General features: G+C 42.8%; 1 protein-coding gene across 1 annotated transcript in view; it reads left to right on the top strand.

The window, feature by feature from the left end:
- Positions 1-21,916, top strand: part of LOC148871451 (Sterile alpha motif (SAM) domain-containing protein) — a 41,301-nt gene that overhangs the window by 7,982 nt on the left and 11,403 nt on the right. The window contains exon 2 of the mRNA XM_088968053.1: positions 8,279-8,395. The gene's annotated coding sequence lies outside the window, so the exon portion shown is untranslated. The remainder of the gene's footprint in view (positions 1-8,278; positions 8,396-21,916) is intronic.

Below are 21,916 nucleotides of genomic sequence, written 5' to 3' on the forward strand. Positions count from 1 at the left end.
TTTGTTATTTGTTGATGACCATACCCGCTTTTCTTGGGTTTATCTCATGCGTTCACGAGATGAGGTACCTTCCCTGACCCAAAATTTTCACCAAACGAACCTAACCCAGTTTGATGCCAAGATCAAAGTTCTCCGATCTGATAACGCAAAGGAATACTTTGCTAAATCATTGACATCTTATCTTCTTCATCATGGGGTTATCCACCAGAGCTCTTGTCCTCATACACCTCAGCAGAATGGAGTTGCCAAGAGGAAGAATAGGCACATTTTGGAAGTGGCTAGAAGCCTCATGTTTACATCTAATGTCCCCATTCGCTTCTGGGGGGACGCTATCCTCACGGCGGTATACCTTAATAATCGGGTCCCTTCCAGGGTCCTTGATATGTGATCTCCTTTTTCGCTTCTACACCCACGTGAGAACTTGTTTTCTATTCCCCTTAAGACATTCGGTTGCACTTGCTTTGTTCAGCTTCTCGGACCCCATCCCTCCAAGTTCGAACCCAAAGCCTCCAAATGCATCTTCCTTGGTTATGCACAAACTCAAAAGGGTTATTGCTGTTATGATCCTGTCTCCAGGAGGAAGTTTGTCTCCATGGATGTCACTTTCTTTGAGGGGACACCCTATTATCCTCGGGTTGCCCCTCAGGGGGAGAGTAGTGAGAGTGGGGGTTTGAGTTCTTGTCTTCAGGGGGAGAGCAGTGAGAGTGGGGCAGTTCCTTTACCTATTCCATTGGGTGATGAGAACTGCAATGGTGAGGGTGGTCAGAGGGATCAGGAGTTGAGGGTTTATCACAGGCGGTGCAGGCAGGTTGATCCTGATCATCAGCAGTCCAGACCAGCTCCAATCTCATCTTCAGCTCCAGGTCCAGATACTTCAGTCCCAGAGCCCACAGAGACTTCCCCTACAAATGATCTTGACCTTCCAATTGCAGTCCGTAAAGGGAAACGACATTGTACCACATCCACAGCCCACTGTATTTCCCATTTTTTATCTTATGATCGCCTATCTCCTACCTACAGGTCCTACCTTAGCTCCATTTCCAATGTCCCTATTCCAAGAACAGTGCAAGAAGCCCTATCCGTCCCTGAATGGAAAGATGCAATGCAAGTTGAGATGGATGCTCTGTTGAAGAACAACACCTGGGAGGTAGTTGATTTGCCAAAAGGAAAGAAACCAGTTGGGTGCATATGGGTATTTACGGTGAAGCATAATGCAGATGGATCTATTGAGAGGTATAAAGCTCGGTTAGTTGCAAGAGGGTTTACACAGACTTATGGCATAGATTACTTGGAGACATTTGCACCGGTAGCCAAGATGACTACTATTCGAGTTCTCTTGTCCCTTGCAGAAAGTCACACTTGGCCTTTATACCAAATGGACGTGAAAAATGCATTTATGAATGGAGATCTGCAGGAAGAAGTTTACATGCGTTTGCCTCCTGGCTTCTATGATGCAGAAGTAGGTAAGAAGGTCTGCCGGCTCAACAAGGCTTTGTATGGTTTGAAACAGTCACCTAGGGCTTGGTTCGATAGATTCAGACTAGCACTTGTGAAGTTTGGATATGTACAGGCCCAGTCAGATCATACCCTATTCATCAAGAGGGTGGAGTCCTCTTTGACACTGTTGGCAGTATATGTTGATGATATTATGGTCACTGGGAATGATAGCCATGAGATTGAGTCTCTTAAACAGCTTATTCACCAAGAATTTGAGGTGAAGGACCTTGGTGTACTCCGGTATTTTTTGGGTATTGAGGTTGCTAGATCCAAACAGGGGATCTTTATATCTCAGAGGAAATATGTCCTAGACCTGTTGGCAGAAACTGGAAAGTTAGGTGTCAAGCCTGCAGATACACCAATTGAACAGAATCACAGGATTAGTGCCGAGAGTGGGGAGCTTCTTGAAGACAAAGTTATGTTCCAGCAACTGGTAGGAAAGCTCCTATATCTCTGCCTCACTCGGCCAGATATTACTTATGCTGTTAGTGTTGTCAGCCAGTACATGCATTCTCCTAGAACCACACATCTTCTTGCGGCAGAAAGAATCTTAGCCTACTTGAAGAGATGCCCAGGTAGGGGTATACTTTTCAAGAACAACAATCACATGAAGGTGGAGGTTTATACTGATGCAGATTGGGCTGGGAGTGTTGATGACAGAAGGTCTACCTCGGGATATTGTGCCCTTGTGGGAGGAAACCTTGTCTCCTGGAGAAGTAAGAAACAAAGTGTGGTCTCCCGGTCAAGTGCTGAAGCAGAATACAGGTCCATGGCCAATGGAGTGGCTGAAATCCTATGTCTAAGATCTCTACTTGAGGAGTTGGGTATTGAGTATGAGAAACCCCTGATGCTGTACTGTGATAATCAAGCCGCCATTAATATAGCACATAATCCAGTACAGCATGACAGAACCAAACACATTGAAGTTGACCGCCATTTTGTGCGAGAGAGGGTCTCATCTCAAGAAGTATGCCTCCCTTACATTACATCCAGTATGCAACTAGCCGACATTCTTACTAAAGCCGTATCAAGAAAGAAGCTAGAGGCGGATCTATCCAAGTTGGGAATGATGAACATATACTCCCAACTTGAGGGGGAGTGTAGAGAACATTGATGTGGGTCCCACAGCTGTGGTACCACTCTGTCCGTAGGGTAGAATGTATCTAGTCACAGCTGTGGTTATTTTGTTGTTTTGTTATTTCTAGTTTCAGTTTTATATTGGTTGTTATCTAGTCACAGTTATGATGTAAACACCAAGGGCAGATATGTCCTTTCATGTAACTAGCATAACCTATATATATTAACTTAAAGTGGCGGCGGCAGAATGATTGACATTCTGTTCTTCTCCTCAAAATCTGTGTTCTATTGCTCTTCCATCACTCTTTCTTCTACATCTTCTTCACTTTCTCTTCTCATTGCACCTAAAATCTCTTAGTGATCAAGACTGAATAGCAGTCTTGAAAACCTACAGTACAAGACCTAACACCCTTCCTCTTAGCAATAGGAATATTAAGATCATTGGTGACAGGTGAATCAACATTTAGAGGAACAGATATATCAATGGGAGCAAGTGTACCTAGCTGATGAGACAGATCTGCCTCGGGTGAATCCGATTATGTTGGTTGCATAGTATCAGGCTCCACGGCTCTTGAACTTTACTGGCTCTTATGGCAACGATGAAAAATCCGGAATGGTGGAGGATCGGGTAAAGGAGGTAGTTGAATTTGAGTCGTCGCCTATTTCTCCTCAACCCTACTCTCCCCCTGAGGAGAAAACGAGAAAAAAGGTTGATTCTCAAAGAATGAGACATCAATGGAAACATAGTACTTGCGAGCAATGGGATCATAGCAGCGATACCCCTTTTGAGATAAAGGGTAACCAAGAACAACACAAGGAATAGCCCGAGAATCAAGCTTACCACGAGTTGGGGACATGTTATGGACAAAACACGACACCCAAAAACACGCATCGGAATGGTGGACAGCGGGACTGTAGGGAACAAGAGCTGATGTGGAGCCTTATACTCTAGTAGCTGAGAGGGCATGCGATTGATGATATATGTCGCACACAAGACTGCATCCATCCAAAACTGTTTTGGCACAATCATATGAATCAATAAGCCACGAACGACTTCGAGAAGGTGACGGTTCTTCCATTCAGCCACACCATTTTGTTGGGGTGTCCTGGCACAAGAGCTTCGCTGAAGTGACCCACTTGAAGCAAAAAACTTCGTGAGATCACTATGGAAATATTCCTTCGCATTGTCCGATTAGAAGATATGGATTTTCGTTTGGAACTGAGTGAACACCATGCGTTGAAAATCTTTCACAATTTGTGGCACTTCATCTCGATATCGCATAGGGTAAACCCAAGTGTATTATAGTCAGCCACAGTAGGTAGAGTAACAGGGCCCCAAACATCAGAATAAACAATATGAAATGGAAATTCAGATCTTTTATTTCGTAAAGGTAAAGAACTTCTACAATGCTTACTCAACTGACAAGTTTGACACTGTAACTGACTCACTGACAAGGACTCAAACAACTTTGGAAACATAACTTTTAACGACTCAAAAGAAAGATGACCAAAACGACTATGCCATAAATAGGCTTGACTCTCACTTGACGAACTCATGGACTCTATCGCCACTAGACCAGCATTATTCTCCAACACATAAAGACCATCCACCATGCTTCCTCTACCAATCGTCTTCCCCGAGGTCAAATCCTGAAACACACATGAAGACGGAAAAAAGTGACTGAGCAGTTCAAGGAGTGAGTTAGACTACTAATAGACAACAAATTAATAGGTAATTTCGGAACATGCAGTACATTAGGAAGAGTAAGGCCAAGTGGGAGAGGTATGGTGCCTCGGCTAGCTATGGTAGGAAAAGAACCATCAACCACTCTTACCTTATCTCTCCTAGAGAGAAGGTTATATGTCTTAAACAAATTTGACTTACCGGTCATGTGATTTGAGGCTCCGGAGTCAATAATCCAAGAAGAATCAGTAGTATGAGATGACACATGGAAGGATGTGGCATTACCTGATGTAGACGCAAATGAGGTAGAGGGAGTAGAACTAGAATCCATCTGGCGGAGAGTCCTACCATACAATTCCAAATGTTCACGGAAGGAGTTGATAATATCTTAGGGTCAGAACTGGGATGCCTCTCCTGAGTTACCAAAGGACTAGACTTTGTCGATGCTATATTAGCTGAGTTATACCTTTTTTGATTCTGCTGACTTGGTTTCTTGCCCTAATCAGGTGTTGACTTCTTACCCAAATCCTGTGCCCATTTAGGTTTTCCATGGAGATCCCAACATGTATCTTTCGTGTGTCATGTCTTCTGGCAGTGAGTGCACCAAAGTTTGCTCTTATCATCTGATTTTTTTTTAGTGTCACCCTTTTTAAAACCACCTCCGACATTTGTATCTGAATTTCCCGGACAGCTAGGGCAACTGACTCCCCTTCTACACCACTCATCACACTTCTGCTTTCTTCTGACTGCACCAAGGCATACACCTCCTGAACTGATAGCAAGTCTTTACTACCCAAGATTTGCACCCTGATGGACTCATACGAAGGATTCAGCCCTAGGAGGAAGGCAAACACTTGTTGCTGAGATACAAGTGACTTATAGGCCTTTGCATCTTCATCACACTTCCAATTCACATTCTGATAGTGATCAAGTTCTTTCCATATTGATGCCAAATCAGAATAGTACATCGAGAGACTCCTCTCCCCCTGCTTGCAAGTAGAGGATTCAGCTTGCAGTTGATATATCTTGGCATAGTGTCTCTGCTCTGAATAGGTGGACTTCGCTTGTTCCCATATCTCACAAGCAGTTTCAGCCCACATAAAAGTCCTCCTTACTTGTGGCAGCATTGAAACCAAGAGCCAAGACATCACCATATTGTTATCTTGGTTCCACCTATCATGCTCAGCACTTCCATACTTCGGTTCCTTCACTCTGCCATTGATGTATCCTATTTTCCCCCTAGTAGTGATGTAGAGTTTTATTCCCCTAAACCACTCAAGGTAATTCAGACCATCAAAGGGAATAACAGCCATGGGAAAGCTCATATCCATTCCCCCACTCACTCCATTGTGGCTCCCTGAAATCTCTGAAGTAGCAGAATTCTCAATCGACATGGTCAAACAGATAATCAGTCCCAAACACCGGACTTAGGACCCCTCCTTACTCCACAAAACAATACTCCACTCAGTCCACACCCACACACTTGGGTTTTGTAGAGAACACTGATGTGGGCCCCACAGCTATGGTCCCACTGTGTTCGTAGGGTAGAATGTGTTCTAGTCATTCTAGGGTTAGTTGGTGGTCAGTTGGTTATTTCAGTTGTTATTTATTTCAGTTTTATTTTGTTCTATTTGTTATGTAAATACTAAGGGTAGATCTGTCCTTTCCATGTAATGAGCATAACCTATAAATACTAAATAAAAGTGGCGGCGGTAGAACATTAAGATTTTGTCCCTCCTTTCAACCCTTGTGTTCTACTGCTCTCTCTTCTCTTTCTCTTCTCTTCTCTATACTTTTTCTTCTACTTTTGAACCTGAAATCTATTAGGGTTCAAGGCTGATAGCAGTCCTGAATGTCTACTTGGTATCAGAGTTGGGCTTTCTCATGTGAGTTTAGTCCAGCCGACCACATGAGAACCATCTAGGGCTGGAAGCTGAGAAAGTAGAGTTCGTTGACTGATTCTTGGAGATCGCCAGAGGGTTTAGCAGCTGTTGAAGATTTGCCACGGTTGCAGAGTGTTAGTGATCAGGAAGAATTAGAGAAGGCTTGGGTTTGGGTAACCTTGGAAGGCAGAGAACAGCATTCTCTTGTAAGTTTTTTTATTTTCTGAGAGAAGTATTATCAGAGAAGATAGGTTGGACCTATCTAGAAAGGGCGGCCGAACCACTCTAGGGTTTTCTTCCTTCTATTCTCTAGGGTTTTTTCTTAACCTTGCGGCAAACCCTAATGCTGGGCCGAGCCTTGTGATTTACCTGTGAAGCTCTTCTTAAGTTGTCTCCTCAACATTGATCAGTTTTAGAGTTTCATATTAACCCTACTACAAGTCTTATCCGTACGGTACTGCCTGTAATGTGTGGCTGAGAATTTTCTTTTAAGGACTGATTAAAACCCTAATTCTGCTTCAGCATATCAGATTATTCTCCAAGCTGTTTTCAGATCTTTTTTGGGGTTTCGAACTCTTCTAAGGGGTGAAAACTGTATGGATTGTTGTTGTTGTGTTTGCTAATTGGTTTCAGATCAGACTTATACCTTTTTCATGCACATATACCGTGAATACAGATTGGTTCTATACTGATTTTTTATTGTGATTGATAGTCCAAGTGTTGTTTTTGACTGTAGTAACCCTAATTTTTTAGACTACTGGTTCTTGACCGAAATGGAGTTTAAGAATCAGGCAGAAGGCAGTTTTGGGAACAACAGTTATGGTGGTGTTTCTGAGACAGGTTTTCAGATTACAACCGTAAGATTTGATGGATCAAATTATTTGGAATGGGCTCAATCAGCCATGATGGCTATTGGGGGAAGGGGTAAAGTAGGGTATCTCTTGGGAGATGTGAAAGAACCCTCCAAGGGAGACCCCATGTATACCAAGTGGGTCCAAGAAAACTACTTGCTTATGACATGGCTATGTAATTTTATGCAGCCTCATATCAGCCGAAATTACTTGTGGGCTAAGACAGCCAAGGAGATATGGGATTTTATGAAATAAACTTACTCCCAACCTCTTAATGTTGCCAGAGCATATGAATTGAAATGTGAAGTGAATACTCTTAAACAAGGAGAGAAACCGGTTTCGGTCTACTTCTCTACCTTGAAGTCCCTGTGGCATGAGATTGATCACTTAGAGGCTCTTGAGTGGGAGAATCCCAAAGATGCACAGACCCATAGAAAGCACATCGAGACAAACATGGTGTTTGAGTTTTTGGCAAGCCTGAATTCAGAGTATGATATTGTGCGGCAATAGATTTTGACCAGAGATAGTGTGACCCTCTCTCAGGTATACTCCTTAGTGCATAGTGAAGAGATCAGGAGGAAAGTCATGATGCAACCTCAGCCTCTTACACTAGCCCTTGTGGCTGTTAAACCCAAATCAGGGGGTGATTTAGAGAGGGACAGGAAGAAGGAAGATAAAAGGGATGTGGTATGCGAGCATTGTAAGAAACCTAAACACACAAAAGAAATATGTTGGAAGTTGCATCCTCATTTGGTCCCGGCAAAGTTGAGAAGAAAGAAGGGTAATGCTCATGTGGTCGTGACTACTGATTCAGCATCCTCGTCTGGCACAAGAGGCACACCCTTAGAGACCTTAGCTGCAGTTCGGGCTGCTCTAATACAGTTGGAAAAGGAAGTTGGGAACTCAATTCAGTCACCGCAGTCACCTTCAGCCCCTGCCACATCTGCTTTGCACATTCAGGTACTCGAGCCTCAGCCTACCATGCCTCAGCTCCAGGTACTACTGAACCCTGTTGGGTAATAGATTCAGGTGCATCCGACCATATGACTAGCTTGCCTTCATTGTTTACCACTTATCATTTATCTTCTGGTAGGGATAAAGTGTCTATTGCTGACGGCTCTCTTGTCCCCATTTTTGGCAAGATTGACATCAAACTGTCGGATACTATCTCTTTGTCTTCTCTCTTGCATGTTCCTAAACTTGATACTAACCTTCTTTCAATTAGTAATATTACCAATCATATGAATTGCTCAGTAACTTTCTTCCCTGACTGATGTGTTTTTCAGGACCTGGAGACGAAGAAGGTGATTGAGACTGGCCGTGAGACAAATGGGATCTATCTGCTCGGGGAGAGTTCTCGTCGGGAAGAGTCAGTGGACAAGAAGTCACTTGTTTCTCAGATTGTGAGTTCAATTATGCTTTTGGCATAACCGATTGGGTCATTTGTCTTTTCGATCCTTAAAGAGTCTGTTTCCTACTTTGTTTAAGTCTGTTGAGTTGTCCCAATTGAAATGTGAAAGTTGTGAGTTTGCTAAACATTATAGAAACTCTTATTCATTGAGTAATAAAATGAGTAATAATTCTTTTGATATTGTGCATACTGATGTTTTGGGGCCATATCACATCCCTTCTATGGGTGGGTACAAATATGTTTTGTTATTTGTTGATGACCATACTCGGTTTTCTTGGGTTTATCTTATGCGTTCACGAGATGAGGTTCCCGCCCTGACCCAAAACTTCCATCAAATGATCCTAACCCAGTTTGATGCCAAGATCAAAGTTCTTAGATTTGATAATGCAAAGGAATACTTTGCTAAGCCATTGGCATATTACCTTCTTAATCATGGGGTTATCCACTAGAGCACTTGCCCTCATACACCTCAGCAAAATGGGGTTGCAGAAAGGAAGAATAGGCACATCTTGGAGGTGGCTAGAAGTATTATGTTTACGTCCATTGTCCCTATTCGCTTCTGGGGTGATGCTATCCTCACGGTGGTATATCTTATTAATCGGGTTCCTTCTTGGGTTCTTGATATGAAACCTCATTTTTCCCTTCTATACCCAAATGAGGAGTTGTTTACTGTTCCCCTTAAAACATTTGGTTGTACATGTTTTGTTCAGCTTATCGGACCGCATCACTCCAAGTTTGAACCAAAGGCCTCCAAATGCATCTTTCTTGGTTATGCACAAACTCAAAAGGGTTATTGCTACTATGATCCTGTCTCAGGGAAGAAGTTTGTCTCCATGGATGTCACTTTCCTTGAGGAGACACCCTATTATTCTCAGGTTTCTCCTCAGGGAGAGAGCAGTGAGACTGGGGATTTGGGTCCTTTTCTTCAGGGGGAGCACAGTGAGGGTAGGGTTAATACTTTTGGGGCTGTTCCTTTACCTATTCCATTGGGTGATGAGGGTTGCAGTAGTGAGGGTGGTCAGAGGGATCAGGAGTTGAGAGTCTATCATAGGCGATGTAGGCATGTTTATCCTGGTTATTAGCAATCCAGGCCAGCTCCAACCTCTTCTACGGCTCCAAGTCCAGGTATTATAGTCCCAGGGCCCACAGAGACTCCTTCCATTGTTTCCACTTCACCTTCTGTAGACGACCTTGACCTTCCCATTGCCATCCGTAAAGGGAAACGACATTGAACCACATCTACAGCCCACTGCATTTCCCAGTTTTTATCCTATGATCGCCTATCTCCCTCCTACAGGTCCTATCTTACTTCCGTTGCTAATGTCCCTATTCCACGAATAGTGCAAGAAGCCCTATCAGTCCCGGAGTGGAGAGGTGCAATGCAAGTTGAAATGGATGCCCTGTTGAAAAATAATACCTGGTAGCTTGTTGATCTGCCCAAAGCAAAGAAACCAGTTGGATGCAGATGGGTATTTACCATGAAAAACAATGCGGATGGCTCCATTGAGAGGTACAAAGCTCGGCTAGTTGCAAAAGGGTTCACCCAGACTTATGGTATAGATTACTTGGAGACATTTTCCCCAGTAGCCAAGATGACCACCATTCGAGTTCTATTAGCTCTTGCAGCAAGCCACACTTGGCCTTTGTACCAAATGGACGTTAAGAATGCTTTTCTAAATGGAGACCTGTAGGAAGAGGTTTACATGCAGTTGCCTCCTGGATTCTATGATACAGAGACTGGTAAGAAGGTCTGCTGGCTCAATGAGGGCATTGTATGGTTTGAAGCAGTCACCTAGAGCTTGGTTCGATAGATTCAGACTAGCCCTTGGGAAGTTTGGTTATGTACAGGCCCAGTCAGATCATACACTGTTCATCAAGAGGGTGGAGTCCTCTCTGACACTACTTGCAGTATATGTCGATGATATTGTGGTGACAAGAAATGATAGCCATGAGATTGAGTCCCTCAAACAGCTCCTTCGTCAAGAGTTTGAGGTGAAAGATCTTGGTGCACTACGGTATTTTTTGGGTATTGAGGTTGCTAGATCTAAATAGGGGATCTTTGTCTCTTAGAGGAAATATGTTCTAGATCTATTGGCAGAAACTGGAAAGTTAGGTGTCAAGCCTGCAGATACACCCATTGAACAGAACCACAGGATTAGTGCAAGGAGTGGGGAGCCTCTTGAAGACAAAGTTATGTTCCAGCGATTAGTGGGAAAGCTCCTATATCTCTGCCTCACTCGGCCAAATATCAGTTATGCAGTTAGTGTTGTCAGCCAATACATGCATTCTCCTAGAACCACGCACCTTCTTGCAGTAGAAAGAATATTAGCATACTTGAAGAGATGCCCGAGTAGAGGTATACTGTTCAAGAACAATGACCACATGAAGGTGGAGGTCTATACGGATGCCGGTTGGGCTAGGAGTGTTGATGACAGAAGGTCTACCTCTGGATATTGTGCCCTTGTGGGAGGTAACATTGTCTCTTGGAGGAGTAAAAAACAAAGTGTTGTCTCCCGATCTAGTGCTGAAGCTGAATACAGGTCAATGGCTAACGGAGTGGCTGAAATTCTATGGCTAAGATCACTACTTGAGGAGTTGGGTATTGAGTATGAGAAGCCCCTGATGCTGTATTGTGATAATCAAGCGGCTATTAATATAGCACACAATCCGGTACAGCATGACAGAACTAAACATATTGAAGTTGATCGACATTTTGTACGAGAGAGGGTCTCATCACAAGAAGTGAGTCTCTCGTACATCACATCCAACATGCAGCTAGCAGATATCCTCACCAAAGTTGTACCAAGGAAGAAGCTAGAGGCGGATCTTTTCAAGTTGGGAATGATAAACATTTATTCCCAACTTGAGGGGGAGTGTAGAAAACACTGATGTGGGCCCCACAGCTATGGTCCCACTGTGTTCGTAGGGTAGAATGTGTTCTAGTCATCCTAGGGTTAGCTGATGGTCAGTTGGTTATTTCAGTTGTTATTTATTTTAGTTTTATTTTGTTCTATTTGTTATGTAAATACTAAGGGCAGATCTGTCCTTTCCATGTAATTAGTATAACCTATAAATACTAAATAAAAGTGGCGGCGGCAGAACATTAAGATTCTATCCCTCCTTTCAACCCTTGTGTTCTACTGCTCTCCCTTCTCTTTCTCCTCTCTTCTCTATACTTTTTCTTCTACTTTCGAACCTGAAATCTATTAGGGTTCAAGGCTGATAGCAGTCCTGAACGTCTACTGGTTTAACAACCAGGTTGAGCACAAACAATACCAAATTCAGGACAAAACAGAGGTAGTATTCGGCAGATTTCAGACCTGTATAGTTTTAACAGTCCCAACCTACCAGAATTCCAGAATGTCTAACAACCACTAATCAACAGGAGAGATCCTTATTACTTATAGTCAAATCAAATCATTGAGAAGACAGGTCATCCTTGACCTACAGTTGTCTTAACACATGAACAGGATCACACGATCCAAAAAAAACTGGGGGTATACAGATTCGACAGCATTTAGCTGCCCAGACTCATAGGGTTTTCATTCAGCACATGACCAAGGAGGGTAAAGAAGAGAAAACAGGGAGAACTGTACTAGTTGTAGAGCTATTTTTTCAGTCCAGAATCAGATTTCTGTTCCGCCCAGGTTCAGCAAGTCTGTTTTATCTGTTCTCTCAGTAAGGTTGTTCGATTTGCTCTCTTTAATCAGTATTCCCGCTCTGATACCATCTTGACAGTATGGCTGGCCAGAAATAAGAGGAAGAGAAGAGAAGAGAAGAGAAGAGAAGAGAAGAGAGGAGAGAAGAAAGAAGGGTTTTGCAATGTAACAGTGTTGGCGGCGCCAGCCTTTATTTTAATATATATAGGGCGGCAGAAATAACAAGGGAAAAGACCCTTGTGCCCCTGAGTACAATAACAGACATAACAGAAAGAAAAAACGAAATAAAAAACACTTTAATTAGCCAAACAGACCCTAACATCAGCAACTAAATTATTTTAACAGAAGTATTCTTTAGCATTATTAGACTAGAAATGTTGGAAATCTTTCACAATCTTTGGGACTTCATCCCTGGACCGCATGGGGTACACCCATGTATATCTGGAATAGTCATCAATAAAAGTAATGAAATATTTATAGGCAAGCTCATATGGTAAAGTAACAGGGCCCCAAACATCAGAATAAACAATATGGAAAGGAAAATTGGATTTATTATTTCTTGAAGAAAAATGGTTTCTACAATGTTTTCTCAACTGACAAGTTTGACATTTGAACTCAGACACTGACACTAATTTAAATAAATCTGGAAGTAAGACATTTAGTGACTCAAAAAATAAATGACCCAAACGACTATGCCACAAGTAGACTTGACTCATACTAGACTAACTCGAAGACTCAATGACCACAAGACTAGCTTTGTTCTCCAACATGTAGAGACCATCCACCATACGACCTCTACCAATCATCTTCCTCAAGTCCAAATCCTATAGTACACAAGAAGAAGGGAAAAAGGTCACTGAACAGTTTAATGAATTTGTAATGCTACAGATAGAAAACAACTTTATAGGTAATTTTGGAACATGTAATACATTAGAAAGGTAAGTCCAAAAGGAAGGGATATGGTTCCTTGACTAGCTATGATGGAAAAAGAACCATCAGCTAATCTCACTTTGTCCCCACTAGATAAAAGGTGATAGAGTTGAAAACAATTTGACTTGCCCATCATATGGTTTGAAGCTCCATAGTCAATTATCCTAGGGGAATTAGATGAAGGCGGTGGCAGGATTACCATTACCTGAAGTAGATGCAAATGAAATCAAGGCAAGAGGAGCAGAATTCATCTGGCAGATTGCTCTCCCATACGATCCAAGTGGTCATGGAAAGAATTAATGATATCTTCTCGGGGATCGGCAATGGATGGGCAGTCTTGGTTGATAGCAGTAGATGACTGAGGCTCATGAGAGGCCAAATTTGTTGTATTGAACTTTTTTTTTACTCAGTTGTCCCGGGTTCTTATTCTGATCTGATTTCTTACTCAACTCCTAATCCCACTTTGGCTTTCCATGGAGGTCCCAATAATTTTCTCGAGTATGTCTAGCCTTCTGGCAATGAGTACACCATAATTTATCCTTATCATTCACTCTCTTCTAGAAGTCACCCTTCGTAAAGGAATTATTACCTCCTACACCCACACTCCCTTTAGCCGCTGAGGCAATCTTCTCCCCCTCGGAGCTATTCATCACACTCCGCCTGCTCTCTTCGGACTGTACTAGAGCATACACTTGTATTGAAGGAGGATCTTTACTTCCTAATATCTGAACTCTGAGGGACTCATATACAGGGTTCAGCCCCAAGAGGAAGGCAAAGACCCGTTGTTGGGAAACCAGAGACTTGGCCTTAGCATCAGCATCACACTTCCAATCATTGTTCTAATAGTGATCTAGTTCTTTCCATATTGAGGTCAAATCTGAATAGTAAGCTGAGAGGGTCCTCTCCCCCTGCTTACAAGTAGAGGAGGCAGCTTGCAACTAGTATATTTTGGCATAATGACGTTGCTCTGAATAAGTAGATTTTGCCTGCTCCCAAATCTCAAAAACTGTTTCAGTCCACATGAAGGTCTTCCTGACTTGAGACAACATAAAGTAACAGCCATGACATCATCATGTTGTTTTCCTGATCCCACCTATCATGCTCTAGCCCCTGAGACTTCGGTTCTTTAGTTTTACCATTAATATAGCCTACCTTCCCCCTAGCTGTTATGTATAGTTTGATTCCCCTTGACCATTCTAAGCAGTTAAGACCATCAAAAGGTATCACAGCCATGGGGAAACTCATGTCAAATCACCCACTCACTGCACCTTGGCTGGAGGACCCACTAGATAGGATAGAATCCTCAGGAGACATGTTATAAGATTTAGATTCACAGATCAGTTCTGTTCAAAATCAGTCACAGTTCAGCCACAATTCATTAACATTTCAGTTCAGATTAGTTCATTTAGCCACAGTTCAATCCCCAATTCAGTTCAGTTCCACAGTTCAATCCTCAGTTCAATCTCAGTCAAGAATAAATTATGGGGATACCACACAGATCAGCTTGCTTGCACACTGCGGAAAGACATTTCAGGGAAAAAAGAGGGCAACTCTGGAGCTAGGCCGACTTTGTATCTACCCTTTCATCACTTTTCTTGGATATACTGCTACTGAAAAAATTCCCAAGGAAGATAGCCGACTACTGTCTTACAGTTACAGGTCATTTAGACCTACACTGCCCAGTTATCTGGGTACAAAAAATATCAGGGTCACACGATCCACAGTTCAAAGAGAACATAGCAGTTTCAGGTCATCTAGACCTCCAAAACCCACTTACCTGGGTACAAGAGAGGATCACACGATCCACAGAAGAAAGATCTATCTTCACATCAACAGAGTTCCCTTCCTTTAAGGGTTTCTTGGCACACGACCGAGGAAGGGAAGAGGACTAGTAGAACCCCCTTCAGATCAGTCCGATCTACTTCTTGATCAGATTCAATCCACAGCAAGATGAAGTCAAAAAAGGAAGGATTCAGAAGACTTATCGCACTCTTTCTAATCTCAGAAAACCCGCTCTGATACCATTTTTCAGGTTAAAGATATCGGAGAAGGAGAAGAAGAGAGGAGGAAGGGAGAAGAGGAAGAGAGAAGAGAAAAAATTTTGGATTCAAAATCCCATAGCCGCCGGCGCCAGCTATTAGCTTTTATATTAGGGCAACCCAACTAATAATAAAAATAAGTAGAATTACAAGAGTGCCCCTGTGGCACTAAAGGACAGAAATATAAATAAAAATTGAGAACAACTAACTGATTTCAACAACTTCTATTTGATGAGAGTATTGTTTTTTTTTTTTTTTTTGGTTCAGTTGTAGTTTTTATTGGTTCAGACCTGATGGAGGTGAAGTTATTGGGGACTGATTTGAAGCAAATCTTAGATGGTAGCATGATTTCAGGAGGGATAATTGATCTTTCTTTGGGCTCAGTTACCACTGCAATACCAGATGGGAACAACCATATAGAGTGGTCGGTGCAGGAGCATGAAGGGCATACAACCCGTAACTGTAGTATCACTGTTCATGGGTACTGTAGCAGATTGTAGCCAGGGGGTCTTTTGAGGGTTTTTTTGTAATTTTTATAGATTAAACGTTTTGTTGTCTTTTGTTGTTAGTTTGTGGCTTTTTCTTTAATGTGGCTTGCAAGGCAAGCTTCTTTTCAATCAATATTATCAAATTGAAAGGATTGTTACAGCCCTTTCAACATATTCCTTGTTCTGATCATCCTCACCCTCTAAACCTCTCTCTTCCCCTACTCTCCCTGCATCAGTTTGGTACCAGAGCAAACTGATCTATTGCCATGGCTGCAAGAGGAAGAGTTGGTCATGGAGACAGAGGACAGCAAGCTTAGATTTTAGATATGCGACATATGATCGAACAGTTTTCGTGCCAAGTGCACTGCAAAGGCGGTGAGCGGAGGCCCAAATGGAGGTACGGGAGGGCAACCATGAGCCTGCTGGTGGACCAGAAGGTGACCAGAAGGAATATGAAGGATCTAATTATGAAGAGGATATTAATCCTTTTCATAATCTTCAAGGGAGAGACAAGATCATGGAAGTTTAGAGGAAAGGCTGGTAAGAGCTCTGGATTTGAATATGGGAAGAGTTAAAGTACCTGATTTTTATGGGATGTCAGGTGCTGAGGTTTATTTAGATTGGGAGACAACTGTTGAAATTTTCTTTGAATGGAAGGCAATGTCAGAAGAAAGAAAAGTTAAGTTTGTTAAGATAAAATTGAAGGGAACTGCTCTTCAATTGAGGAAGAAAGTTGAGGAAGTATGCTTTCGTCAAGGAAAAGAAAAGATCAGTTCGTGGGAAGACATGAAGAGAAAGATACAGTAACAGTTCCTGCCTGTTGATTATTTAAGGGACCTGTACCACCGCTTCCATGAGTTGAAACAAAAGGATCGTATTGTTGAGGACTATTCTAATGAATTAAATAACTTCTTAGTGTGTAAAAGTCTCCAAGAAACTAATGGTCAACTTACTGCCCATTATTTATCAGGCCTGAATCTCTCAATTCAAGATGAGATTGGGGTGGTGTTGCTCACAAATCTGGAGGATGCCAAACAGCATGCCCTTTGGGCTGAAGCTAGAATCAGAGGATTAGGGTCAAGGAGAGTTCCAGCTGTATGCATGGATGCCAGATTCAAATCAGAGGTCTTACAGGGCTGCTAGGAACACAAGGACTGAGCTTATTGCTTCCTGTTATGATAGAGGTGCTGCTGGTGGCAGCTAGGCTGGGTTCAAGGGTGTTGGAGGTATGGACAGAAGCGAGAAAGGAAAAGAAGTTGCCAAAATCAATTGGTTGCCCAGGTGATGGATCTTCCAAGGATGTCAGCATGCCCTCAATACATTGTTATACATGTGGGGTGTAGAGAACATTGATGTGGGCCCCACAGCTGTGGTACCACTCTGTCCGTAGGGTAGAATGTATCTAGTCACAGCAGTGGTTATTTTGTTGTTTTGTTATTTCTAATTTCAGTTTTATATTGGTTGTTATCTAGTCACAGTTATGATGTAAACACCAAGGGCAGATATGTCCTTTCATGTAACTAGCATAACCTATATATATTAACTTAAAGTGGCGGCGGCAGAATGATTGACATTCTGTTCTTCTCCTCAAAATCTGTGTTCTATTGCTCTTCCATCACTCTTTCTTCTACATCTTCTTCACTTTCTCTTCTCATCGATCCTAAAATCTCTTAGTGATCAAGACTGAATAGCAGTCTTGAAAACCTACATGGTATCAGAGCCAAGTTAAGGTTTTTCATGTGAGTCTAATACCATCCGACCACATGAGAATCTCCTAGGACTGAAAGCTGAAAAAGAGGAGTTCGCAAACTGATTCTTGGAGATCGCCAGAGGTACTAGCAGCTGTTGGAAACTTGCTAGGGTTGCAGAGTGTTGGTGGTCAGGAAGGATCAGAGTAGACTAGGGTTCAGGTAACCCTAGAAGGCAGCGAACTATTTTTTTCCTTGTAAGTTGTTACTTTTTAATAGAAGTTCTTTCAGAGAAGATAGGTTGGACCTATCTGGAGGGGAAGGCCGAACCATTCTAGCTCTTTTTCTCTTCGATTTCCTAAGGTTTTACATCAAACCCTGGACCAAACTGTGTTCCTTTCTACTCTAGGGTTTGAAAGTGATCTGCGGCAAGCTCTAGTGGTTGACCGAACTCTGTGATCTACCTAGAGCTACTCTTAAGTTGATTGGTAGATCCGATCAGATTCTAGGGTTTCTTATTAACCCTACTGCAAGCTCATCTATATAGTTTGGACTGTGCGACTGAATTGCTTCCTTTCAGGACTGATTAAAACCCTAACTTTCCCTAGCATATCAGTTTTGTTTTAAAATTGTTCTCAGAGTTCTAAGGGGGTTAGAGATCTACAGACAACTACTGTTGTGTTGGCTAGTTGGTTTCAGATCAGAATTACTTTGGTTTTGTGCACATACACTGAGAATACAGATCAGGCCTATACTGTTTTGATTGTGATTGGTGATTCAAGTACTGTTTTGAGACTTGACAGAAATGGAGTCTAAAATTCAGGCAGAAGGCAGTCTTGGGAACATCAGTTATGGTGGTATTTCTGAAATAGGTGGTCAGATTACGACCGTAAAGTTTGATGGATCAAACTATTTGGAATGGGCCCAATCAGCCATGATGGCTATTGGTGGAAGAGGTAAATTAGGGTACCTCCTGGGAGATATGAAAGAACCTTCCAAGGGAGACCCGACATATACCAAGTGGATGCAAGAAAACTACTTGGTTATGACATGGCTGTGTAATTCTATGCAGCCTCATATTAGCCGGAATTATTTGTGGGCAAAAACAGCTAAGGAGATATGGGATGTTATGAAAGAAACTTACTCCCAACCCCTTAATGTTGCCAGAGCATATGAATTGAAATGTGAAGTGAACACCCTTAAACAAAGAGAGAAACCGGTATCGGTCTACTTCTCTACCTTGAAGTCCCTGTGGCATGAGATTGATCACTTAGAGACTCTTGAGTGGGAGAGTCCCAAAGATGCTCAGACGCATAGAAAGCACATCGAGACAAACAGAGTGTTTGAGTTCCTGGCGGAACTGAACTCCGAATATGATATTGTGAGGCCGCAGATTTTGACTAGAGACAATGTGACTCTCTCTCAGGCTTACTCATTTGTACATAGTGAAGAAACCAGAAGGAAGGTTATGATGCAACCCATATCAGCCTTTGTAGCGGCTACACCCAAATCAGGGGGTGATTCAGAGAAGGACAAGAGGAAGGAAGACAAGAAGGATGTAGTATGTGAACATTGTAAGAAACCCAAACATACAAAAGAGACATGTTGGAAACTGCATCCCCACTTGGTTCCTGCGAAGTTAAGAAACAAGAAGGGCACTGCTCATGTAGCCATGAACACTGATTCAGCATCCTCATCTGGCACAGAAGGAATATCTTTGGAGACCTTAGCTGCAGTTCGGGCTGCCCTAATACAACTAGAAAAGGAGGTTGGAAATTCAGCTCAGCCACCGCAGCCTCCATCAGCCCCTGTCACATCTGCCTTCGCCCATTCAGGTACTCGAGCTTCAGCCTATCATGCCTCAGTTTCAGGTACTACTGAACCTTGTTGGGTAATAGACTCAGGTGCATCTGATCACATGACTAACTTGCCTTCACTGTTTACTACTTACCATTTGTCTTCTGGTAGGGATAAGGTATCTATTGTTGATGGCTCCTTGGTTCCTATTTCTGGGAAGGGTGACATCAAGCCTTCAGATACTATCTCCCTATCATCTGTTTTGCATGTTCCTAAGCTTGATACTAACCTTTTTTCAGTCAGTAGTATTACCAAGCATATGAACTGCTCAATAACCTTCTTCCCTAACCGATGTGTTTTTCAGGACTTGGAGACGCAGAAGGTGATTGGGACTGGCCATGAGACGAATGGGATCTATTTGCTCGGGGAGCGGTTTCGTCAAGGAGAGTTAGTATAGAAGTTGTCTTTTGTTTCTAAGAGTGTGAGTCCGGTTATGCTTTGGCATAACCGATTAGGTCATTTGTCTTTTCGATCTTTACAGAGTTTGTTTCCTACTTTATTTGAGTCTATTGAGTTGTCTCCGCTATAGTGTGAAAGTTGTGAATTTGCTAAGCATTGTAGAAAGCCTTATTTATTGAGTAATAAAAGGAGTGATAATTCTTTTGATATTATGCATACTGACGTTTGGGGGCCTTATCATATCCCTTCCATGGGTGGGTACAGATATTTTTTGTTATTTGTTGATGACCATACCCGCTTTTCTTGGGTTTATCTCATGCGTTCACGAGATGAGGTACCTTCCCTGACCCAAAATTTTCACCAAACGAACCTAACCCAGTTTGATGCCAAGATCAAAGTTCTCCGATCTGATAACGCAAAGGAATACTTTGCTAAATCATTGACATCTTATCTTCTTCATCATGGGGTTATCCACCAGAGCTCTTGTCCTCATACACCTCAGCAGAATGGAGTTGCCAAGAGGAAGAATAGGCACATTTTGGAAGTGGCTAGAAGCCTCATGTTTACATCTAATGTCCCCATTCGCTTCTGGGGGGACGCTATCCTCACGGCGGTATACCTTAATAATCGGGTCCCTTCCAGGGTCCTTGATATGTGATCTCCTTTTTCGCTTCTACACCCACGTGAGAACTTGTTTTCTATTCCCCTTAAGACATTCGGTTGCACTTGCTTTGTTCAGCTTCTCGGACCCCATCCCTCTAAGTTCGAACCCAAAGCCTCCAAATGCATCTTCCTTGGTTATGCACAAACTCAAAAGGGTTATTGCTGTTATGATCCTGTCTCCAGGAGGAAGTTTGTCTCCATGGATGTCACTTTCTTTGAGGGGACACCCTATTATCCTCGGGTTGCCCCTCAGGGGGAGAGTAGTGAGAGTGGGGGTTTGAGTTCTTGTCTTCAGGGGGAGAGCAGTGAGAGTGGGGCAGTTCCTTTACCTATTCCATTGGGTGATGAGAACTGCAATGGTGAGGGTGGTCAGAGGGATCAGGAGTTGAGGGTTTATCACAGGCGGTGCAGGCAGGTTGATCCTGATCATCAGCAGTCCAGACCAGCTCCAATCTCATCTTCAGCTCCAGGTCCAGATACTTCAGTCCCAGAGCCCACAGAGACTTCCCCTACAAATGATCTTGACCTTCCAATTGCAGTCCGTAAAGGGAAACGACATTGTACCACATCCACAGCCCACTGTATTTCCAATTTTTTATCTTAAGATCGCCTATCTCCTACCTACAGGTCCTACCTTAGCTCCATTTCCAATGTCCCTATTCCAAGAACAGTGCAAGAAGCCCTATCCGTCCCTGAATGGAAAGATGCAATGCAAGTTGAGATGGATGCTCTGTTGAAGAACAACACCTGGGAGGTAGTTGATTTGCCAAAAGGAAAGAAACCAGTTGGGTGCATATGGGTATTTACGGTGAAGCATAATGCAGATGGATCTATTGAGAGGTATAAAGCTCGGTTAGTTGCAAGAGGGTTTACACAGACTTATGGCATAGATTACTTGGAGACATTTGCACCGGTAGCCAAGATGACTACTATTCGAGTTCTCTTGTCCCTTGCAGAAAGTCACACTTGGCCTTTATACCAAATGGACGTGAAAAATGCATTTATGAATGGAGATCTGCAGGAAGAAGTTTACATGCGTTTGCCTCCTGGCTTCTATGATGCAGAAGTAGGTAAGAAGGTCTGCCGGCTCAACAAGGCTTTGTATGGTTTGAAACAGTCACCTAGGGCTTGGTTCGATAGATTCAGACTAGCACTTGTGAAGTTTGGATATGTACAGGCCCAGTCAGATCATACCCTATTCATCAAGAGGGTGGAGTCCTCTTTGACACTGTTGGCAGTATATGTTGATGATATTATGGTCACTGGGAATGATAGCCATGAGATTGAGTCTCTTAAACAGCTTATTCACCAAGAATTTGAGGTGAAGGACCTTGGTGTACTCCGGTATTTTTTGGGTATTGAGGTTGCTAGATCCAAACAGGGGATCTTTATATCTCAGAGGAAATATGTCCTAGACCTGTTGGCAGAAACTGGAAAGTTAGGTGTCAAGCCTGCAGATACACCAATTGAACAGAATCACAGGATTAGTGCCGAGAGTGGGGAGCTTCTTGAAGACAAAGTTATGTTCCAGCAACTGGTAGGAAAGCTCCTATATCTCTGCCTCACTCGGCCAGATATTACTTATGCTGTTAGTGTTGTCAGCCAGTACATGCATTCTCCTAGAACCACACATCTTCTTGCGGCAGAAAGAATCTTAGCCTACTTGAAGAGATGCCCAGGTAGGGGTATACTTTTCAAGAACAACAATCACATGAAGGTGGAGGTTTATACTGATGCAGATTGGGCTGGGAGTGTTGATGACAGAAGGTCTACCTCGGGATATTGTGCCC

Source organism: Nelumbo lutea, chromosome 2, assembly GCF_056320005.1.
Source record: "Nelumbo lutea isolate HS-2025 chromosome 2, American lotus-T2T, whole genome shotgun sequence".
Lineage (NCBI taxonomy): Eukaryota > Viridiplantae > Streptophyta > Magnoliopsida > Proteales > Nelumbonaceae > Nelumbo > Nelumbo lutea.